The sequence below is a fragment of the Ascaphus truei genome, chromosome 5 (genome assembly GCF_040206685.1).
Source record: "Ascaphus truei isolate aAscTru1 chromosome 5, aAscTru1.hap1, whole genome shotgun sequence".
Taxonomy (NCBI): domain Eukaryota; kingdom Metazoa; phylum Chordata; class Amphibia; order Anura; family Ascaphidae; genus Ascaphus; species Ascaphus truei.
Genome location: NC_134487.1, coordinates 127,596,003 through 127,619,619, shown reverse-complemented (window position 1 = coordinate 127,619,619; position 23,617 = coordinate 127,596,003). Strand labels below are relative to the sequence as shown.

At 43.6% G+C, this 23,617-nt stretch overlaps 1 protein-coding gene across 3 annotated transcripts in view; it reads left to right on the top strand.

Annotated features, from left to right (window-relative positions):
- Positions 1-23,617, top strand: part of ANO4 (anoctamin 4) — a 192,579-nt gene that overhangs the window by 29,918 nt on the left and 139,044 nt on the right. Inside the window, exon 1 of one of the 3 annotated variants that reach the window (XM_075600677.1) lies at positions 8,607-8,937. The exons of the other annotated variants lie outside the window; for them this stretch is intronic. The gene's annotated coding sequence lies outside the window, so the exon portion shown is untranslated. Of the gene's footprint in view, positions 1-8,606; positions 8,938-23,617 lie in introns of those variants that run through there. 3 annotated transcript variants of the gene reach the window in all.

Here is a 23,617-nt window from a genome sequence, read left to right as displayed (position 1 = left end):
TTCACTGTGACAAAATGCTAAGATAATGTGTTCCTTCAGTCTTTCTGTGACAAACCTTACTCCTACGATTGGCTCGATGCTGTACACCTTTATCATAGTGGAGATGCTAGCATTTGCCCTCCCTTTTGGGGACCTGTGACTGAACTGCTTTTCTGAGGCCCTTTCTTGGAACTCTTTTTGTTTCTACCATATATCCCTTAGGTGCACCTGACCCCTGATATTCATCGCCCTGTTATTGATATGTGGAGGGTGTAGCTATTTTGGCTTTTATTTTTCTCTTGCCTCTACCTACCTCTACTAATTCACCTTCCCGTTTAACGCAACTGTACCTCAAAACAAGTTATATATACACCCAAGCATTAAAATGGTATTTAGAGGGAAGCTTTTTGTTGGTTGTTAGTGACCATTAGGGGATCGTTTATATTGGATATTGCTCTTGTTTTGCAGCAATATGCAGTTATCTGATTTATCTTGTCATTTCTTTTTCCAATTATGGATGAGGATTTCCCGGCAGTAGAAAATCAATGGGACACATTGCAGCAACTTAAATTGACCATCCTACACAGGAAAGAACCAGTTTATAATATATTTAAACAGATGTACACAAGGTGCATATTACTTGTGTGATAAAAGATACACATTATACAGTATTTTATAAGAAATGCTAAAGATGGGTAGTCCCTATATTTTATTTCGGATGAGGATGCAAACAGTCATTGTAGAGTATTTCACCATTATTGGAATTGGAGAAAACAATCTCTGTTGGTATAGGTCATGTTTGTAGATGATAATGCACATAGTGACGGAGGATATATTCTCACTATATTTTGGGTGAGCATTAAGGGTTATTGCCAGTTTTGCATTATCTTGAACAATGTCAAGAAATATTCCAGTAATAGGAGTTAAAAAGTGGCTACACAATGCACATATTATCATGTGAGGAATAGGGACATCGCTTTTCTTCCTATTCATTGTCTAGTGGTTTTTGTGAAGTATAAGAAATGTGGTCCTTGCATTTATTGAAACTAAGCAGAAAAAAATAAAGGTTTGATGTTAGTCTAGGTATACTTTTTGCGACCTTTATACTTTACTGTAGCCAGGTCTCCCGGTCTGCCCTTTACCTCTGCTGCAGTCGGGAGCGTGAGTGTGCAGGCGCAGTATGCACGCACCTTCAGGAGATCCGTGCAGGTTGCCAGCATGCGCAGGGAGCGTTACGGTACTTCGGAGGCTCCGTGGCGGCCCGAGCGCTCAGGCTGCCACCATTTTGAGGCTTGCGCATGCGCAGTAAGTGCGGTATACGACGGCACCTTTCGACAGCTCGCGCATGACCTATCCGAGGGGGCTACAGCAGGGGACTACAAGTCCCATGAGTATTAGGAACGACCACCTGATGCCAGGAAGCCAATAGGGCACTAGGATCTTCGTAGGAAGGGCAGTAGGAGGTTGCGCACGGGAGCACGTTAGCCAGTCGAGTCCAGGAAGGGAAAGAGGTAGGAGGTGTTTGTGTAGAGAGGCAAGTAGCCTCTACACTAGGCCAGAGAATCCCCCCGTAAGCCCAAGTTAGTCCCTGAGTCACCTTACAGCTTGTGGTTGCTGTAGGGACAAGCCCTAGAGTAGGGAACCTGCCCCATTAGTGTTTATAGTTCAGGGACACAGCGGACGCTGCACTTTCCTAGCAGAGGTTTGGGACCAGGCCTCTCCAGAGACAGATACTATCCGGGTGGGATCGCAACGGAAGGACGTCGAGGAAGGAATCGCGTGTCTGCGGATCCTTTTTCAAGTTGTCTGCTGGCCCGAGCGCTGCAGGTAACCACACACCAAGTGCACCAACTATAACACTGTCTTTATAGTGGCCGCGCGGTCACGACACAATGGGGTTTGGGTGTGGGACATTGGACACGTGTGGGAAACATGGTGGAGGGTTGCGTCCTGCGAGACGCTTTGGGTAGTTGTATCTTTAGAGGGAAAGGGCATGTGATGTTTATGCATATATGGTCATTGTGTTATATTAGTAAAGGTACTTGTTATTTTACATCAAGTGTGCATATAATTGTATTGGTGTCCTGTGAGGGGCAACTCCCACTCCTTTGGGATCCCTCCCAGGTGGAGGCGCTGCATCAAGTAGTGGTAATATATCGCCCCAGGCTCTCCGTGGCAGAGGCTCAGGCCCTGCGAGCCAACAGGTTAATAACAGCATTGGTAGCCTTTCTGTATTCAAGGGGAAACAGGGCTACATTATATATAGCTGCTTTTGGGATTAGGTGTTAATTGGATAGGCTTCCTTTTCAATGGTATCCTTCTTTATTCTGATACATTATGCACATGGTGTAATCAAGGCTCAGGCCAAGCAAGTAAAGAAAAAAATAAATAAAAAATCAAAGCTTATTTACAATGATAGAAACCACTGGTGACATTATTCCTGATTTTTGTCTCTAATGTTGATGGACTGCAGGCCTCATCTCTCTCTTTCCCTTATCACTTCCATATCCAGTAAATCATTATGTTTAAGCTTTCTCTTGCTGCTCTCTGCTTTACCATATTAGTCATGAACAATATTAGCAGGAAATTAGTTGTATTAAGAGTCTGTGTTCACGAAAACCCCTTTACTGTCACATGCAATAATATTGTGTAGGGATGCGTTAGTTTGCTTTTCCTTCACTACAGCGCGTCTCTAGGGGCAGGTGGACGGTTCAGCGGCGCCGCCATGTTGTTGCGCAATAGTGAGGGGCACTGTCAGAGCAGAGAGAAGTCGCGCATGCGCAGTGCAAGCGCGCGAACGGCTGGCCAATGAGATAGAGGTTCAGCCCGTAACTACAACTCCAAGGAGACTTTTCGAAGACACCTGACAGCAGGGAGCAAATGGGAGGGCCGGATTCGCGGGAGGGAGAAAAGGGAAGCATGGGGGAAAGGCCACGCTAGTCAGAGGGCACCGGAGAAGCAAGGGAAGAGGTAGTGTGGGTGCAGGGGGTCCGTGACCCACCTGCATAGGATAGATCTTCCCTGTAGGCCCCAGGAGATTCCCTGAGTCACAGTAGAGTGTGGTGCTGCAGGGACGCCCTGTAGTGATAGCTACATCAGCCCTTACTGTATAGCAGATAGGGACAAAGTGTGCGGAGCGGAGGTTGGTGCTAGTCGTCTGAGACCAGGCTGCTGGGCATCGTGAAAGCGGAGAGACTGCGCTGAATCGGCGGATCCTTTTTGAAGTTGTTACCAGTCACCACAGTGACCGGAAGGTATTTACTAAAGTGCACCAACACCGGTCAGCAGGCACTGATCCCGCCTTAGGGAACACTCTTTGGGGACACAAAGTGGAGTGGCCAAAGGACTGAGCCTACATACATATACAGTACATGGACACGGTGTGGGGGCACGCAGTGACGGGACAATGACATTTCTCCTTATGAGACTGGCCGAGCTACTAGTGTTATAGTATAAGTTAAGTGATGTGTTATATAATTGTTCTTGCCATGATTTTGCAATAAGGGTTATCCGTATCTTACAGTAAACAGTTACAATCATATGTGTGTTGCTATTTTTCTTGCCCAGGGGAATCTTACGCAATGGGGATCCTGGGGTAAGTGGAGGCGCTGCCAATAAGATAACTATTACCCCAGGCTCCCAGTTAGCGGAGGCCCAGATCTCTTTGAGCCAACAGGTGTGTGCAGTACCCATAGTCACTCTAGAGCAGCGTTTCCCAAATGGTGGGTCGTGACCCGGCACCGGGCCACGGCACCAAAATTGCCGGGTCGCACCCAGGCTGGCCGCGCGGTGTCTCTCGTCCCCCCCCCGCTCAAGTTAAAAAAAATGGCGGCGATTCCCCCTGCGGTCCCGCGCGCTTGCGCAGGGCAAGCAGGGCCCGCTCCCTTCCTCCCCCCCGCTCCCAACGTGGGACGGAGGAGGAAGTACCAGCTCCTCTGCGGCCCGCACGTTACATGGGGGAGGGTGGAAGTACAAGCTCCTACTGCGGCCCGCTTCCCCCCGCGGCCAGCTTCCCGAGCTCACCTCCCGTGGCACCCCATCCTGAGCCCACCTCCCGTGCCCCCAAGCCCACCGCCCGTCCCGGGCAGCAGGGGATATCGGGGGCAGCAGGGGAAAGCGTCCAGCGGCAAGGTAAGTCACCCCACCCAGTCACTGCCTCCCACCCAAGTGTCCCTGGCCCCCTCCCACCCACCCAAATGTCCCTGGCCCCCTCAGTGTCCCTGGCCCCCAAACCTCCCACCCACCCAAGTGTCCCTGGCCCCCAAACCTCCCACCCACCCAAGTGTCCCTGGCCCCCAAACCTCCTACCCACCAAAGTGTCCCTGGCCCCCAAACCTCTCACCCACCCAAGTGTCCCTGGCCCCCAAAAGTGTGTCCCTGGCCCCCAAACCTCCCACCCACCCAAGTGTCCCTGGCCCCCAAACCTAACTCCCACCCACCCAAGTGTCCCTGGCCCCCAAACCTCTTACCCACCCAAGTGTCCCTGGCCCCCAAACCTCCCACCCACCCAAGTGTCCATGGCCCCCAAAAAGTGTCCCTGGCCCCCAAACCTCCCACCCACCCAAGTGTCCCTGGCCCCAAACCTCCCACCCACCCAAGTGTCCCTGGCCCCCCCTCCAGTCACTCACATCCGTCGTTGCCTGTAATTCACTGTTTGTGTCTGTGTGCGTATAGGGGAGAGCGAGTGTGTGTGTCAGTGTCTGTGTGTGTGTGTATCTGTGTGTATCTGTATCAGTGTGTGTGTGTGTGTCTGTGTTTGAATCAGTGTCTGTGTGTATCAGTATCAGTGTAAGTGTGTGTGTATCAGTGTCTGTGTGTGTGTATCAGTGTGTGTGTGTGTGTGTGTGTGTGTGTGTGTAGCAGTGTCTCTGTGTGTGTAGCAGTGTCTCTGTGTGTGTAGCAGTGTCTCTGTGTGTGTAGCAGTGTCTCTGTGTGTGTAGCAGTGTCTCTGTGTGTGTAGCAGTGTCTCTGTGTGTGTAGCAGTGTCACTGTGTGTGTATCAGTGTGTGTGTGTATCAGTGTGTGTGTGTGTGTGTGTAGCAGTGTCTGTGTGGCTGCGTGTGTGTCAGTGGCTGGGTGTGTGTGTCAGTGGCTGCGTGTGTGTGTATCAGTGGATCTGTGTGTGTATCAGTGTGTGTGTCAGTGGCTGCGTGTGTCAGTGGTTGTGTGTGTGTGTGTGTGTATCAGTAGCTGTGTATGTGTGTGTATCAGTGGCTGTGTGTGTGTGTATCAGCGGCTGTGTGTGTCTGTGTGTGTATCAGTGGCTGTGTGTGTGTGTGTGTGTGTGTGTATATCAGTGGCTGTGTGTGTGTCTGTGCAGGCCCTATAGGCCAGTATAGGCGATAAAATTTTTAGTGGGTCACGAAAAAGAACTTAAAAAATAACCGGGTCACGGAAAAAAAAGTTTGGGAAACCCTGCTATAGAGCGTAGGAAGGAGGGCTACAATTGCAACCATACTTTTCCTTGTTATCCAAACATTCAAATTGATGACTCACCCACTAACATTTTTGTTTCATTTTTTACATTATGTATGTTGTGGTTACTTATTCAGTACTGGGTATGCAGTATTGTGCGGGGTTTATTTGCAATGGAAACATGTTGATACATAGGCAAAAATATTCAACATTGTTTTTAATTATATTTCTCTTGAAAATCACATGATGACCAAACACTGGCACCCCTACCACATGCAGCACTTATCAGAGATCTGACTCCAAAAGACTGTTCATGGTCCCAAGGCTCAACAAAGTATCCAGCCGCTCCTCCTTCTCTTACCGTGCACCCCAAAACTGGAACAACCTACCGGAGACTCTCACATCCTCCACCAGTTTAAGTTCTTTCAAAACAAAGGCTGTCTCACATTTTAATCTGGTCTGTAACTGTTACATACGCCTATAATATACATCTCCTCTAGCTGTGCATGCAATTTATATTTGGTATACCCTGTTCATTGATGTAACTGTATTTGTAACCATGTATTATTTGTCATTAACTATGTCCAGGACATACTTGAAAACGAGAGATAACTCTCAATGTATTACTTCCTGGTAAAACATTTTATAAATAAAATAAATAAACCAGAGACATTTTCTGCTTAGGCTGCGGCCACGCTGCTGCTGAGCGCGCTCATGCTTGAGAGCGGTGACGTCACCAACTTTCTAATCATGAGCGCAAGCTGTGCTGCATAATTTTGCAAGCGCGAGCGGGGGTGCGTGGATCGGGGATATTTCTGTGTGTAATATGCGTGTTTGTGTGTGTATGTGTGTGTGGCTGTGTGTGTAGCTGTGTTTGTGGCTGTGTGCTGTGTGCATTGACTGCTGCTGACCGTACTTTAAAATCAATTTTCTTTGCCTCCCCAAGCGCCAAGCTTGGGAGAGCGTATGTGCCCGTGCTCGAGCGCGCCGCGTGAGCATGGCCGTGCAGATTCACACTCACAGAAGTAAACGCGCCAAGCAACGTTAGGTGATTGTAAGAGCTACCTCTTGTTGTAAGAGTTACCTCTTGTACAAATATTTTTCACTGTTAATCCCCATTTTCCAACCTCCTGCATTTTAACACACCACAAAACACCAACAAAATAAATTCTTACGGCAAAAAAAAATGTCCTATTGGTTCTTGATGTAGGTTAGGGGGTGGAAAGGACAGACACCACATTAAATAAATATGACAACATAGCAAGATTTCAGTGAGCGCTCTCTTTGTGACTGACCTTTGCCAACCTTATCTATCTGTGGCTCAGGCACTAACATTAGATGGCAAGTTCTTTAGGACAGGAGAGTTGTGTGCACCACCAGCTCATTATACAAAACATGTATTATCCTTACCTCATGGGGTTTTTATGTGCATTCATCACCCTGAAAAGGATGTGCTGCTTTACTGCAGTATTAATCTTATAGCATAATTTGTGTTATTACTCCAACCTGCAATTCTTTTTTTATTTAACCTTAGTGTGGTTTGTTACTATTATTTGCCTCGAATAGAACCTAAGATTTTACCAGACCCCATACCCCTGAACAATGGCATTTGTAGGGAAAAGATGCCAGAATCCAAAGCAACAATGTTTTTCTCCCTAGATTCAATTAAATAATTAAACTTAAAAAATAGGAGCCCACATGTCCCCCCCCAATTGACGACAGACACATTGTGTGTGGGGAAAAACAAGACCACAGCTTAATTTATATTATAATTAGAGCTTTACCAACTCTTCTTTACTATCTGCTAGGCAGCCCGACTGTAGTACAGAGCCCCCAATGGCATCGCAATGGCTTGTGACTCCTACTGCTACCCATACCAGGCGTAGCAGTATTCATCCAACCATCCCCCATGAGGGCGCATTCTATGAGGTATCCTTATACCTCTTGGCCTCTCCCACCCTGGCAGGACCATGACCCAACTACTGCTGTGACAAACCCTATAACGAAATACATATTAGTGTCGATTACCGTTTTTTTTTTTTTTTTTTTAAAGAACATCAAAACGGTAACATCATAACAATTCTAAAAGCCAAACATAGGGAGGGTGGGCGGGGATCTTGTCCCTCCGGCGGGCCGCGTTGGAAGAGGACCGCTGCCCGGCGTACCTACTCCAAATAGCCTCCTCATTGCATCACTAGCTCCTCCACCCAGGCTTAACCCAACAGCTGCTGGTGGGGAGGAGTGGAGTGGAGGGAGGCAACGCTGGTAAGCAGAGAGGGGGTGTGGGGACTAACACCCACCATGAGAAACCTGCCTGAGTACAGAGGGCCGACAGTACGGTGGAGGGTTTGTGTCACTTTTTTTACTCACCATAACTTACTTTGTGTCTGGTTGTAGCTACTTCCAGATGCACATTGCAAAGCCAGTAACCAACCTCACGCGGATGAATCCCTCACTGCAGTGGAAGCATTGTTTGGTAAGAGGTAATGGCGAAAGGCAGTGTTGCAGACACTGAGACATTTGAAAGTGCTAACAAGTGGTGTTTTTATTAACTTAAAACAAGAAATGCAGTAGAAAAACATTTTTTTTTTTACCTCTCCCAGTATTTCAGCCCTGATCCTAAGAATTTCATAACCAGTTAATTGTTGGTCCTTAAAAAAAACCCCGCTGGAACCTCAAAAGTGCCAGAACTCCGTTCCACTGAGAGTTTCTCCCACAGAAATAACCCTGCTTCTGAGACAATGAGCAAATGAAACACTGAGACAGGTACCTTTAAAAGAACAAATGGTGTGCCTGCCCGTTTTGCGTGAGTGCAAACATTACAGCCATTTTGCATTGCCTTCATTTACATGTAAAAGACCCTGGAATGCTGCACACTGTCTTTTGGCAGAACTGAGGGATAACTTTGACAAATCTTTGTTTGTAGAAATAGGTGCTAGTGTCAACATGAATTCTAGCCGTGTGTCTTGATGACTGTGCACATACATTATTGTTTGACAATGACACAGCACCAAGAGGATTTGAAGGCAAATGAAGAAGCGAGTGAAGAAACCTGATGTCACTTGTACAGTATAAGCAGTGCAGGGCACTGGCTGCTTTGATGCTCTGCAGTCAATCTTTTTTGTCCAGCGTCGTGCTGACACTGCTCACTTTGTCGTGATTGGATGCTTCCAGTGACTCACTAAGAATACTGATGGTATCTTACAGAGTGCATGTACTGTAGCTGTGCCACTTGGAAGAGGAGTATTCAGTATTCCTTCTTTCTTGTGATACAAAACCTACTTGGCTATTAAAAAAAAATCTTGACAATAGATTTTGCTTAATCTGCAGACAATTGAAAATAGAACGTTTTAGCTGTAGCCTTTATGTGGGTGGCTAGTTTTAGTTCAGCAACTGTTCTAGGTGGCTATTTATGTGAAGACGTGCTGCTTCTGCATGTCAAATCATCCTGCCTCCTCCTGACCAGCTTGTGGATGCTGTTTTTATTGAAGAAATAGAAAAGGAATATCCAGTGCTATTGTGTGTGGATTTTCTGCTCATATGGTGAGTGCTGGAATGTACTGAATGGGCACAGCGCTTTGCTGCAGTGCATTATGCTTCTCTCCTCCTCATCTCCGTGACCTTCATTCATTACCTCTCCAGCATTTAGAATCTTATGCTTCATGTTTAGAATTTTGAAAACAAAGCCATTATCGAGAAGTGCAAAGTAGAATATTAAGAGGCTAATTAGCAAATCATTATATAAATGTGTTATGCTCGTCTCTGCAGCAAGGGATTGCATAGCATAGAACTGTAAGCATGACAATAAAAGACATAAAGATAATATCTAGTTGAAAAAGTATATGTATTTTGTATTTGGTCCTTATCATACAGGCACTCTGAAATACTAAGGTGTTCCCCAAATGCTGCAGTAAATGCCAATCCTAATTGTATAAATAAATGATGTAATTTTTTTTGTTAATCTTATTTTATACACTTAATTAACTGATGATATACAGAACATTGAGCTCATATATGCTACTTGTGTATTGTAAGAATATTTGTAGGCAGTACAGACATTATGAGCTTGTTATGGCTATCTCTTTAACCTCCTTGTATGCTCTGTGCAAATAGCATGTTGCAGGGGACCTTGTGAGTTCTTCAAGCCTATTACATCAAAACTATAACTATATGAAGTCACTTGCCAACTCTTCTTTGTTTAATCAGTTATTGCAGCTTCTTGTAGCTGTATATTCTGTGATAAAATTGACTATTTACACATTTCAATACCTTTTAAGTGACAATATGAAAGTTATTCAAGGACATATACGTTCAGAAGCTTTTAAATGTAAGTGAACATGGATCAATTATTTAGAACCACGTGTAATCAATATTTCTAATACTTACATTGCACAATTTTCATGCTGATTTGGAAACAAATTCAAATGATTGATTATTTTGTTGTAATTCTTCAACAGCAAGGATTGTAGACATCAAAAGGTAGACAATTGCCAGAAAATCTACTCGATCAGATGGCACTTATAAACGGTTGTAAGATATTGTGTAAATAGTGACAAGATGTGGACATTGTCTTTGCTGGCTGTTTGGCAAGATAAACACATGGAACTGTTTTCATGTGACGCACATATCAGATTACATCATTGCAGTTTACTGGGAACGTGAGGGGAGAACTGGTATCTTGGTCTACGCATTCCTTTAAATTAAATATGCTATACTCTGCATATAGTTAAATAATTATGGAATTGGGTAAATGGTACCCATTTAGCCCAGTTACCTAAATAGTAACTAGGCGAATTATCCAAAATATATGGAAAAGATCTAGTAGGATGGCTCAAATTCCCTGTTACACTAACAAAATAGTAGTAAAATACAGTTTGTGTTGATGCACAGTATCAGTGCTAATAAACTATATTTATTGTGTGCCCTTAAAGCGTTCATACAATAGTACAAAACTCATCTATGAATAATTTTTTGATTAAACCGTTTGCAATCTTAACTACAGGGTGTCTAGTGGAATTGATTTCAGTGGCTCAGAACACTTTGTGTTCTGGTGAGATCACTTCAATATGTTTGTATAAATTCCCTAAATATGAATATCCAGTGATAACAATGGAAAGTTCAATATCTCTTACAACACCCGGAGTGTCCTTTTCTTGGTAAGCATATTACAATGTGTTCATAGGGTTGCACTTATAGTGACGGCGACGTCGCGTCAGAACAAATGCATTGCCGCTGTCGCGAGCGCGTATAGTAAGCGCGACGCGACGGAGCGACGGCTTGGTCGCAATCGCTGGAAGTCATCTCAATTAGATTTTTCCAGCGACTGCAGCCTGACGTCAGCGTCGTTAAGTTTAAGGGGTAGGTTTAGTAACAATATGCTAATGAGATGCAAATGAGCACACCGTGTCCCTTTTTGCTTTTTATCCATTTTAACATGGAGCCCTTTAAACGTATGCCTGCCGTATTACACAGCTATTCAGGGCAGCCTGAGTTAAAGAACTGCATGGTGAGCAAACTCACTCACAGACGGCTATTTCGACCTTTTGCATCTCATCAGTGTGACGGTGATACTGACCTTGCAATGTGAAGGGGGTAGTGGTCACAAACCAGGTACACAAAGTACGTTATGGTGAGTAAAAAAGTGACTGTTTCTAATTTGCAGTTAAACAATCTTTTCACTCTTCATAGAATATTCTCCCTGTTCAAGTCATTAGAACAGTATTTGGTTGCTATAGTTTTAGAAATGCACTAGAACCTTTGTACTTGCAAATAGGGCAAGGCAAGTGTACCTCAATACTTCTGTGCTTAGGGGCACCTACACTTATTCCATTTTGCATTATTTGTGAGTTCCGGTTTTCTATTTGCTGCTCTTTACCATGTTTCTGTACTAGGACAAGGGCTCTTCGACTGGTGGCCAAGGGCCAGCTGTAGTCCTCAGACTATCTGGTTCTGCTAATTTCTTTAACATTGCTCAAGCAGCTGTTATTTTCACATGGAAACTCACTGTAAATGTACGGTCATACAAATATATGGCACGTGTAATAAAAAAACTGACAACGTGTTGAAATATAGTAATTTCTTCAGTACGTCAGTATGGCACACTTCTGACCCTATATTTGTACCTTTTTTGGGGGGTGGGGGGAATTAGTTGAAGGGCACTGCACTAGTAGAAAATATGATGGCCTCCTTTCCTGCTGGAGTGCAGTAACATGCAGTTTCTACTGTATGTATTGTAGCCAATAATCGATTAAACAGGCAATCCAAGCGGGTGTTTTTTGTTTTTGTTTTTAAACACAGGATTGAAGCAAGGGGTCTTTGGAGCTGAAACCCATTCCTTTCAGTTCCGGGGACCCCCTGCTTCAGGAGATACTTACCTGTGTAGAGGGTGCTGATAGCCGCTCTGCTTGTCTAGTAGGGATCACGTAATGGCCGCTTTTCAAAGTTCCTGCATCCTGCGGGCCAATAGGATGCCATGATGTCATCCGGTGCGGCTTCCTATTGGCCCACATGACAGGGGAGCTTTAAACCTGCAGGAGATATCGACACCCCCTTCGGATTGCTTCTTTAATAGGAAATGCTTGTTTAATATCAAAAGTCTGGTTTCAGCTTTCTAAATGGGCAAAATATAGTTGTATTTTTATTAGCGTAGTTCAGTGAATACCGCCACAAAAAAACTATTTTCTCATAAGGCTGGCTATATTATGTATTTAAACACTTTTGAGTGCATTATCAGTCATTATTGCATGCAAAACAATAGTTGACAAATTGACATTACCACATTTTTTTTTATACTTTATTGAAGGTTTTTAATGTTTACAATGTTTTTAAAAACAAAATAAAATAGTATGCGCAATATAATTTCATTTACATTGTCCAGTTTTTCTTTAACATAAGGAATAGGACGTTGAGCTGTGATTGTACAAACAGTGATTTCATGGACAGGTTTATTCTGTACGGCTTCATTTTTTTGCAGTTCATCCTACTGGAACAATTTAAATGTTTTAACTAAATGCAGAGGTGGACTCCTTCCTTCTGTTTGTTAGATGGGGGGACCATGCAATGAGCTTCTTAACAGACCTCCTCTTATTCTTGATTCAATTTACTGTTGAGAAAGCATCACTCCCATCAGTTATATGCCACCAATACCAGAGGAAAGGTGGATGATATCAGGTTTACCTGCCCACTTCATCTCTTGGTTTCTCTCCACCGATATTATTTGTTGTACAGTACCTTCACAGCACGTAGTAGACCTGTTCTAGGTCACAGATCTTACAAACCATGGTGAAAATGTAGGGAGGAGATGGGTTGGATATTAGAAGTAGCAATCCATGCTACTAGTTTTTTAATTAAATATATAATATTTTTTTACCCTATTTGAAACAAGAGTTCCATCCCCTCTCCGAGTGCTGAATCAAAACACTTTAAGCTACAGGGACACCCTTATTTCCATTATGAGAAATCTTGGCTGGGAGAAACAATATAGCCAGTGGGGTCAGCCTAACGCTGGTGGACAATTGAAATCTGTTACATCATCGTGAGATGACTTTGCAGCTACCGATGGGGTGCCCCCACAGACATATTTATTTTTCCTTGTTTGTATAGAATCTCAGTGCTGCCGGGAGCGACAGGTACTGTGTGCGTATGTGTGTATATGTGTGTGTGAGTATATGTGTGTGTATAGATTGTGTGAGTGAAATAATGGTGTAAATAAGATTTTTTAAAGAAAAAAAAGTTGAATAAATATTTTTTTTTACATTTGTGCACTCGTTGACACATACACACACACACACACACAAATATTCATACAAATACATACATACATACATTCATACACACACATACATACATTTAATCGGCGGTAGCAGCGCAAAATCTTTATTTTCTGGTATTCCCCGCTGTCTGTCGGCTCCACGCTCCCAGCCGTGCACGCGCGGCCCTTGTATAGAAGGGCTGACTAACCTCAGCCATCTATAACTGCCGTGCGCGCGCACGGCGTAGCACGCGCACACACTATAGAACTGCCCTAAGAGGCAAGCATAGTGGAGTTTAAAAGGGAGTGAACAATTGGACAACACCTACTGGCCCTGATTCCTGGATTTTACCTACGCAGGAAAGGAGGATATCATCTATCCCAGACTGCACATCTCAACACTTAACTACTGCTGTGATGCCGCCTTTACTTTTTATATTTGCCGTGACCTCACTTCTTTTCAAATGATGCACTTCCTACCACCAGCTTCATTATGTCTCTAACTCTATTCATATATCTCCATCTGTCCTTTCTTTGCCACTTCTCAGTTCACATGAACTCCTTTCTTACCTGCACCCTCTAGCACCACACAGCTATACACCCTGCACTAAGACATAAACCCACACATCATCCTCACACATTCTCTTTCTATCCATGCTTCTCCTCCTTGCTTCTGGGGATATCTCTCCCAATCCTGGTCCTGCCTTATTTCTCCATGCTCTCGTCCTCGCCTGCCAAATGCAACTTCTACTCAGTCTGGTGTCAACCCCTCCAACCACATACCCATCCCCTGCCACCCTCCCTCCTCTCTCCCTTTCTCCTGTGCCCTTTGGAATGCTCGCCCCCTCTCTAGCAAGTACCTCTCTGTGCATGACTTCTTTCTCTCTCACTCCCTGCTTCTCTTTGCTATAACTGAGACCTGGCTCACTCAGTCTGACTTTGCTCTGGAAGCTGCCCTCTCTTATGGTGGCCTTTCTCTCTCCCAAACTCCGCGCCCTGATGGCAGGGGTGGAGGCGTGGGGCTCCTGCTCTCCTCTCTCTGCCGTTACCGAACCCTTCCTATTCCTCCCTCTCTTGCTTTTCTCCCTTTGAGGCTCACACTATCCAGATCTTCTCTCCTCTCCCTGTCCATGTGGCGGTCATCTATCACCCACCTACCTCTACTCATTCCCCTTCTGCCTTTCTCTCTCACTTTGAATCCTGGCTCTCTTTCTTTCTCTCCTCAGACTCTCCTGTTCTCCTTGGGGACTTCAATTGCCTGGGGACTTCAATTGCCGCATTGATGACCCCTCTCTCCCTTGGGCTTCCCGCTTTCTCTTTCTAACCTCTTCTTTTGGCCTTCAACAGTGGACTGCAGCCAGCACCCACAAGGATGGCCACTACTTAGACCTGGTGTTCACTAAAAACTTTTCTCTCACTGATTTCTCCATTTCCCCCTTTCCTCTCTATGACCATCACCTAATTTTCTCTCTCACTTCTCCCCCTCGCCATCTCCATCTGCCCCTCATTTCTGCAGAAACCGGCGCTCTATAAACCTACCAGCTTTTAATTCCACTTTATGCTCCTCCCTTTCCTCTCTCAGCCCTGCTACAGACCCTGACAACCTGGTCAGGAACTACAACTCTGTCTTGTCCTCCTCTCTTGATCTACATGCCCCACTTTCTCTCTGCCTTTCTCGCCCTTGTAACCCCAGACCCTGGCTAAATTCCCACACGCGCATGCTGCGTTCCTCCACTCGTTCCTCTAAACGCCTCTGGAGAAAATCTCATACTCTCGCAGACTCCCTTCACTACAAATTTATGTTGTCCTGTTTAAACACTGCCCTCTCTCTGGTTAAACAAATCTACTTTACTTCACTAATCAACACGCACAAGTCTAATCCACGTTGACTCTTCTCTGTCTTTGACTCTCTACTCAGACCACCCTCGGCTGCCTCCTCTTCTTCCTCCATCTCACCTCAGGACTTTGCTGACTATTTTAAGAAAAAGGTGGAATCCATACGTCAGAACATCCCCTATGTTGCCACCTCCCATCCCACACCACTTCCTAACTCTCCTGCCTTCCTTGACTCTTTTTCCGCTGTCTCAGAGGAGGATGTGTCACTGCTGATCTCCTCTTCTCCCTCTACCACCTGCCCTTTTGATCCCATTCCCTCCCACCTCCTACAACCTCTTGCTCCTTCTATAATCCTATGCTCACACAGATTTAACTCTTCCCTCTACTATTGTACCTTTCCCTCCTCCTTCAAACATGCAACAGTTATACCATTACTCAAAAACAGCTTGACCCTACCTGTCTTTCTAACTATTGGCCTGTCTCCCTCCTGCCTTTTGCCTCCAAACTCCTTGAACATCTTGTATTCTCTCGATTGCTACATTTTCTCAACACCTATTCTCTCCTAGATCCTCAACAATCTGGCTTCCGCACTGCTCACTCCACTGAAACACCCGACACTAAAATAACTAATGACCTCCATGCTGCCAAAGACAGAGGTCATTACACTCTGCTCATATTACTCGACCTCTGCAGCATGTGACACCGTGGACCACCCTCTTCTCCTTCACATTCTCCATACTGTTGGTATTCATAACAAAGCTCTATCCTGGATCTCCTCCTACCTCTCCCATCGTACTTTCAGTGTCTCTTTTGCTAACACCTCTTCCTCCTCTATCGATCTCTCTGTGGGGGTACCACAGGGATCTGTCCTGGGAACTCTTTTCTCTGTACACACTTTCTCTAGGTGGATTGTTTCTTGGAGATGAGGAGGAGCGCAGGTAGGTGTAGCAAAATATGCAAAAAAGAATAACAAATATATAGTGCAGATGGTAAACACTGTGTAAGTAGATGTAATCTATAGAATAGAACTCACATAGATCGCAGAAAATATCACGTGTCAGAGATCCTTCTCTCTCTGACTGGAGCCCTTTAAATGGTAGCAGGGAAATCCCTCAAGGCACGGATATGTATGGATAAGAAGAAAAGCCACAATAGTGCATACTATTCCAATAATGTATTAATCATACAAATAACACGAGTATATCACACTCACATTCGCCATGTATAAATCGGGTGGGGGAGAGAACCGCAGCTCGTTGTATAATGGTGTAGGTGTAGGCAGCTTCACAGCATTCAGGATTCTCTTCCGCGTGTGTCACAGCCGTCGCGTCATAGAAAGAATTGGGAAAAACCTTCTCTGTATAACTCTCAACAGTGTGTGTCTGGCAGCATGGGGCCACAGTGTTTACCATCTGCACTATATATTTGTTATTCTTTTTTGCATATTTTGCTACACCTACCTGCGCTCCTCCTCATCTCCAAGAAACAATCTACCCTTCTGGGACCTGGAACTGTCCCATCAGAGGAAGTTGAGCTGCTTTTACACACATTCATTTTTTCACTATTTCACTATTGGTGTTATATTGTGTGTTATTAGTTGTATTACCAACAACAATATTGGTTCACCAGGGAGCGCCCAATCCACTTCCTCACCTCACCCCTTCACCTTTCCTTCACATCCCCTTGTTTTGCTTTCTCTAGGTGACCTAATCACATCTCTTGGGTTTAAATATCACCTCTATGCTGACTACACACAAATTTACCTTTCAACCCCTGACCTTACACCTGCTGTACAGACCAAAGTTTCTGAATGTTTCTCTGGGATATCATCTTGGATGGCCATCCACCGACTTAAACTTAACTTGGCTAAAACAGAGCTCCTCATACTTCCTCCCAAACCTGGCCCTACTACCTCCTTCCACATTACTGTTGGAAGTACCATCATTCACCCAGTAGCCCAAGCACGCTGCCTAGGGGTCACACTCGACTCCTCTCTCACATTCGCCCTTCACATTCAAAACGTATCTAAAACCTGTCGTTTTTTCCTCCGCAATATTAGAAAAATACGCCCTTTCCTCTGTTACTCGACTGCTAAAACTTTGACTCGAGCCCTCATTCTCTCCCGTCTCGATTACTGTATAACTTCCTGCTGTCCGGCCTTCCTGCCTCTCACCTATCTCCCCTACAATCTATCCTTAACGCTGCTGCCAGAATCACTCTACTCTTTCCTAAATCTGTCTCAGTGTCCCCCCTGCTGAAATCACTCTCCTGGTTTTCTATCAAGTCTCGCACTCAATTCTCCTCCTCACTTTTAAAGCTTTACACTCTTCTGCTCCTCCATACATCTCAGCCCTAATTTCTCGCTATGCACCATCCCGACTCTTGCGTTCTGCTCAAGGATGTCTTCTCTCTACCCCCTTTGTATCTAAAGCCCTCTCCCACCTTAAACCTTTCTCACTGACTGCCCCGCACCTTTGGAATGCCCTTCCCCTCAATACCCGACAAGCACCCTCTTTATCCACCTTTAAGACCCACCTTAAAACACACTTGCTTAAAAAGCATATGAGTAGCACCGTGGCTAATACTATACACGATACATAAAGCTTGCCCCCCTGCAGACGCACTTACCAGAATGCCCTCCTACTGTCTTTGTACGTTCTCCCCGCCAATTAGATTGTAAGCTCTTTGGAGTAGAGACTCCTCTTCTACAATGTTACTTTTGTGTCTGAAGCTCTTATTCCCATGATCTGTTATTTGTAGTTATTTGTTATTTATATGATTGACACGTGTATTACTACTGTGAAGCACTATGTACATTTATGGCTCTATATAAATGAAGACATACATACAAAAGTTATAAACAATTAATACATGAAGTCCATTAGACATTTCTGTTGTTCCAGTACAGATACACCACTTGCAGACCTATTAGACTTATGTGAGAGCAATGGTAGTGCCAGCTTTACAGTAAACCCTGTTTATTTATTTTGGTAATAATTAGAAAAGTGGTGAAATTCTTATCACAAAACTAAACTGACCAGTCTAGACCAATGTTTAGAATTGTGTACACTTCCGGCTGTTTGTGTTGGACAATTATTCAAGCATGCTAGTATTCTTACTTCCTTGCCTTCCACTTTCTAACATGGCACACATTTTTATTGGCATTACCGGCGTAGCTTTTTCCCCCCTCTGAACAGTTAAGTATTTTTTGCAACCATCAAAATAATCTCAATTACAGAGCCTCATACACATTTGACCTTCCAGCTATCTTCCCAGTTCCATTCCCACAATTCTGCATTGGCACTATACTTTTATAATCATTCTGTTTCTTTCTCTGTATTGATCTTGTTGCATATCTTGAACTTAAATGCCAAGCATAAGACACCCCTACCTTTTGTGAGTGACATGCAAGTGGTATTTACGTGATCCAATATTAATTGTTCCTCTCAACCCATAACTGAAACCCATAACTCAGTTCAATACAAGCACATCAGTTATCCAATTTGCATACTGTTTGCATAGTAACAGTTTGATGAGTTATTTAGCAAGGTTGCAATAAGTTTTTCTGGGGTATGCTACACATATCAATGCAATTCTTTCATTTTTTCTAACTTCATTTTATTTGCAGTTTTCAATGGGATACAGAAAATAAAAAAGGGAATATTCAGGACCACATCAAGCAGTTTTCATATTACATTACATACAGGCCAATCTAGCCAGCCTTTCCGTCAAATTTGAACAGTATTGATGGGGTCAAATCAACAGCACCTACTACTAACACATTTAAAGGATAAACAAACCAGCCAAATACATAGGGAAAGGGGGAAAGGAGGGCGGGAGGGAAGGAGGGTGGGGGGGGAGGGAACTCTTAACATGTCAGTTCTCCAGTACCCATGTTCTCTATGAAACGCTCTGTTTCAGGCTTTGTGCGCTCGGCTTCGGAGGGTGTGGTTGTTCCTCTCTATATAAAGGATAACTCTCTATTGTCCCCTTGTCCCCCTTCTCCTGCAAACAATGCAATTTTTTTTTAATTATCTCTCTCTTTCTTTCTTTCTTTCTTTCTTTCTTTCTTTCCTGTTTGTTTGTTTCTTTCTTTCCTGTTTGTTTCTTTCTTTCCTGTGTCTCTTTCTTCCTGTTTCTCTCTTTCTGTTTCTTTCTTTCTGTTTCTTTGTTTCATTTGTTTTTTTGCTTCTTTCCTTTGGCTTCTTTCTTTCTGTCCTTTTTACCTTCTTTAAACAATTTCTTTTTTTTTATTGTTCAAACATTTTTATTAGGTAGATATTACAAAACATAATAAAAAGCATTACAGGTAAACTCCAATACCTAATACAAATACATTTTCAAATTATAGAGAGAGAAAAGATAGAAATATAGGCTGGTAGGGAGAGATCTGTCTATCACCTACAGTCTTTATCAGGAGGGCTAGTCCGTTCTAACCGATCCAGAGACCAATTGAGCCCCCGGTCATAATTCCTAACCGCCTAACAGAGAAAAAAGTGACAGAATAAAAGAAGTGGACAGAAAAGGACAAGGCCAGAGATCAGGGTTAGAGGGGGGTAGGGGGATAGGAGGGGCAGGGGGATAGGAAGGGCGGAAAGAAGGGACACTGGTAGTCCCCTCCCTCGCCCGACCGCCGGGCCCGGGTCACCTCGGCCCCAATCCACACACCTTTAAACAATTTCTTCCATTCTACCTTCCTCCCTCCATCTTCCTTCACCGTATGTTTCCAAAAAGAAAATATTCTAAACAATGTGTTTTGATGCTATATTTTTGGGATGGTTATAGTTTAGACGCCAACAAGTAAATAAAAATGGGTTAAAACAAATGCTAAGAAAATGTTTAGGATGATAAAACGACATGGCAAAGGTAAACATTGGATATTTCAGTTCTTGCATGAAAGGCATCACACATATCGTGGGATGTAATATAAGAGAGGTGAGAGGATGAATTGGAATCCACTGCAGTTTGTCACAAAATCAATTTATTAGAAAAATGCATGCAGCCTTTTTTTTATTCTGCCTACTCTTGAATATTTCAAACACCAATCCGCTCACACGTTTTAGGACTTAGTTGATGGTTTCTATTGGTGATACTGAAACCGGAGAAGTGAAATCCCTCATGTGCCTGGATTAACCCTGCTGAATATCTGCCAGCTATATTTGTACACACAGTCTAACTGCGCGTAACGATCCCTAAAAATATTTTCTGGTGCAATTTCCACCAAATTTACAGCTTATGCAGTAATGCAAACATGAGCATACATTATGCAACTCAAGTTATTCCAAAAAGGTTTGCTGACATAATTTGTAAATAGAAGGTATACTTTATAGATTTGATTAGTGTGCAGACTTTTTAAAATATTTTATTTGCATGCAAGCTATTTTTATTTAGCATCTACATGCCCCATATAAAAAAGTCAATGTCATCTTATCTCTATATGGAATATTTTTACCTAAAATAGAATCGTCACTATTGTTATTACAGTTAATAAATAATCAGGCTGTCCCTAGGTGGTAAGCAGGTAAGGTGCTGCCTAGGGGCGCAGGTCTCAGGACAGCAAGAGGAAGAGAGTAGTAGCACTGTTGCTTTCCTTTTGTATGTTATTTTTTAATACATGCAGAATTAAAGCAGTGGGTCTCCGGAGCTGAACCACATACATTTCAGATCTAAGGACCCCTGCTACCTGAGATACCTATTTCCTTAGGGGGGTGGCGGTATCTCAGCTCAGGTTTAAAGCCCCCGGTTACATGGGCCAATAGGAAGTCGCCAATGATATCACGGCTTCCCATGTGATGGGACATTAAACCTGAGCAGGAGATGCCTGCACACCCTAAGGAGGTAAGTATCTCAGGAAGCAGGGGGTCCCCGGAGCTGAAATGAATGTGGTTCAGCTCCGGAGCCCTGCTTCCTACCCAGGGGGAGAAGGGAAGTGTTCATTTATATGTGTATCTAAAATGTGTATTCCCGCACCATAATAAAAACTTCTGACTCTTGAACCGTATCCTTGAAGCAATGGGAATTTTTGCTGGAATTCACTTTAGCATGAGAATAGTAGTTATCACTTGTATGACCTCTTCAGATTTTAGTCTGAGCCTGTATTTTAGTCACATTTTTCAACAATGGTTGACAATATATGCAGGTTCTTTTCAACTTCTCTACGTCTACCTATTTTTAGGGGTTTATTTATTAAACTGTGATAGTGCCGATCGGGACACCATCACCCAGAAACACCCATTAAAGTCATTAAGTCTTTTCTGCTAAAATGCCCCGAACACCACTATTGTAGTTTGACAATCCTCATAGAGCTGCTGGCTTCTGTATTGTATTTATTTCCTCTCAACAGGAAACTATCAACCTCAAATCGTTTTCACTAATCCACTATGCAACTCTCATTTCTATACATCACTGTGTTTATGTTATCATTGTCTTCTTAAATGAATACGTGATACCTGTTTGATTTGGACTAACAATAGATATTATAAGACCAGCTTTCCAGACCTCTCTCTTCCTCAGGTCAGAGATACTGATTTACAAAATATTCCCGGAGTTTAACACAGATGTAACAAACAAACAAAACAAACCCAACAAGAAAACAATCTAAGGCAGATGATATAGAGAAGTAATGGCAGACATAATGTTAAAAAAACCCAGACAGCGCAATAAATGGATGAAAGGGATAGTGAGAAATGGGAGCATACACCCATTAGCAGTGTGATGGGGGTGGAGGTGAAGGGGGGATAGAGGGGTTTATTGTAAAATTAACTGACAGGCAGGGAGAATCATTTAAAAATGTTATGAGTGTGTATTAGACCTGTCTGAGACATGTTAATGTGCGCAAAAGGGATATTTTTATTTGCTGGATAGTGTGTAAGAAACCCCATATCCGTACTACTGTAAGTCCCCTTATTTTAGTGTCAAAAAGCGTGATTATGTTTTCTGTTCTTGAGTGCTCTTAAACAGTCATTTGAAGATTTGGATTTTTAAATCATTTATGGAAGGATCTGGCTGTGAGAAGTGATGTCCCACTGGAGTGCAGTATCTTCCTTCTTCGTGGTGTGTTATTGTGTGTCTGTGTAGGTTCATTCTGGTTTGATCTTTTGGTCCGGTTTCACCGATGTAGCACCCGTGGTCACATTTGCTGCATTGAATCATATATACCAAATCTTATATGGGAACCTGCATATTCTACACTGATATGGTGAAAGGAAACAGAGGCGTTGTCTTTCATGCTCCGATATTTTAACTAGATTGTAATTTTGCTCTTAGTACTGTATAGCTATAATGTTGCCATTGAAGATCCAGGCTTCTTTTCTAGCTAGCATATTCTTGCATGGTCAGTTCAGCTCAGCTGATTGACTTGTGTGCTTTGAAAACAGACAGTCCTGCAATATTGATGAGCTCATACACAGCACTGTAGGCCCATTAACCACCTCCCCCACACAAAAAAGAGAAAGAAACAAGACCTGGTTTTACAAAACACCAAGTAGCAGATTAAACAGCCAGAAGGAAAAGGAATTCCCTCATACATTCTTTCAAATACGCCTACACAGCATTGTGGTAGCAAAGTATACACGCTCCTTTCCTTCACAGCAAACACTTGTGATGCTGAGTGTAATGTTATACGAGATGCGCTGTGCCCAGGCAGGATACAAAGATAACAACGGATAGTGGTTATTGTCTGGGGAAATAAAAGCTGCACTGTTTCCTTGATAAATGCTAGTTACTGATACCTGCAAGTACTGTACTTACCAAACAATAGTGCAGGGGGTCGTCAACTCCAGTCCTCAAGAGCTACCGACAGCTCAGGTTTTCAGGATATCCCTGCTTCATCACAGGTGACTCAATCTGTGGATCAGTCGAAGACTGCACAACCTGTTCTGAAGCAGGTGAAAACCTGACCTGTTGGTAGCCCTTGAGGACTGGAGTTGGCTACCCCCTGCACTAGTGAACCATTTATTTTTGAGGTTGTTCTGTCCCTCTGCATGCACTTGCCCGACGATTTGTCCCCCCACACCGTCACCTGATTCACTTGTTCTACAAAATGTGTAACATCAGCAAATGTAGCCAGCTTGCTAATTATTCTGCTTGGAGATTAACAAAATGTAGGGGATTGTTCAATAGTGCTTATTTGGTGCAACTGCATGTAAGGTCCAATTGATGAATGGGACTTTCTGTTCGGTAACATTGAAGCTGCGCTATCGCACTTTACTGAATAAGCCCCATTGTGTATATGAAACATTTAGGATATCAGCATGCAGTGAGCTGCAATAGAGCCATCCATTCAATAATATATTTGTTATCATACCCTCCTTTTGAAGAAGTGGGCGAGAAATATCCTATAATGACCACCAATGCAGTAAATTACTGTTTTTTGATTGTTTTTTAAATCCATTGATTATATTTATCTAGAAGTCTTAACAGAGCATAGCATAATAGCACAACACCACCAGTTCTTCATGTTTCTACATAGATTGCAGTAAGCCATTCTGAGCAAGAGCATTCTTACCTACAATATACAGTACAGTAGTATATTCTTGTGCAGTTGTAGTGCTGCTTTCCCCACCCTCCCCCCCACCCCCCTATGGGAGATTTGCCCTGGCTACTGGTGTATGGTGGTGTGCTTTACCTGTAGGTTCA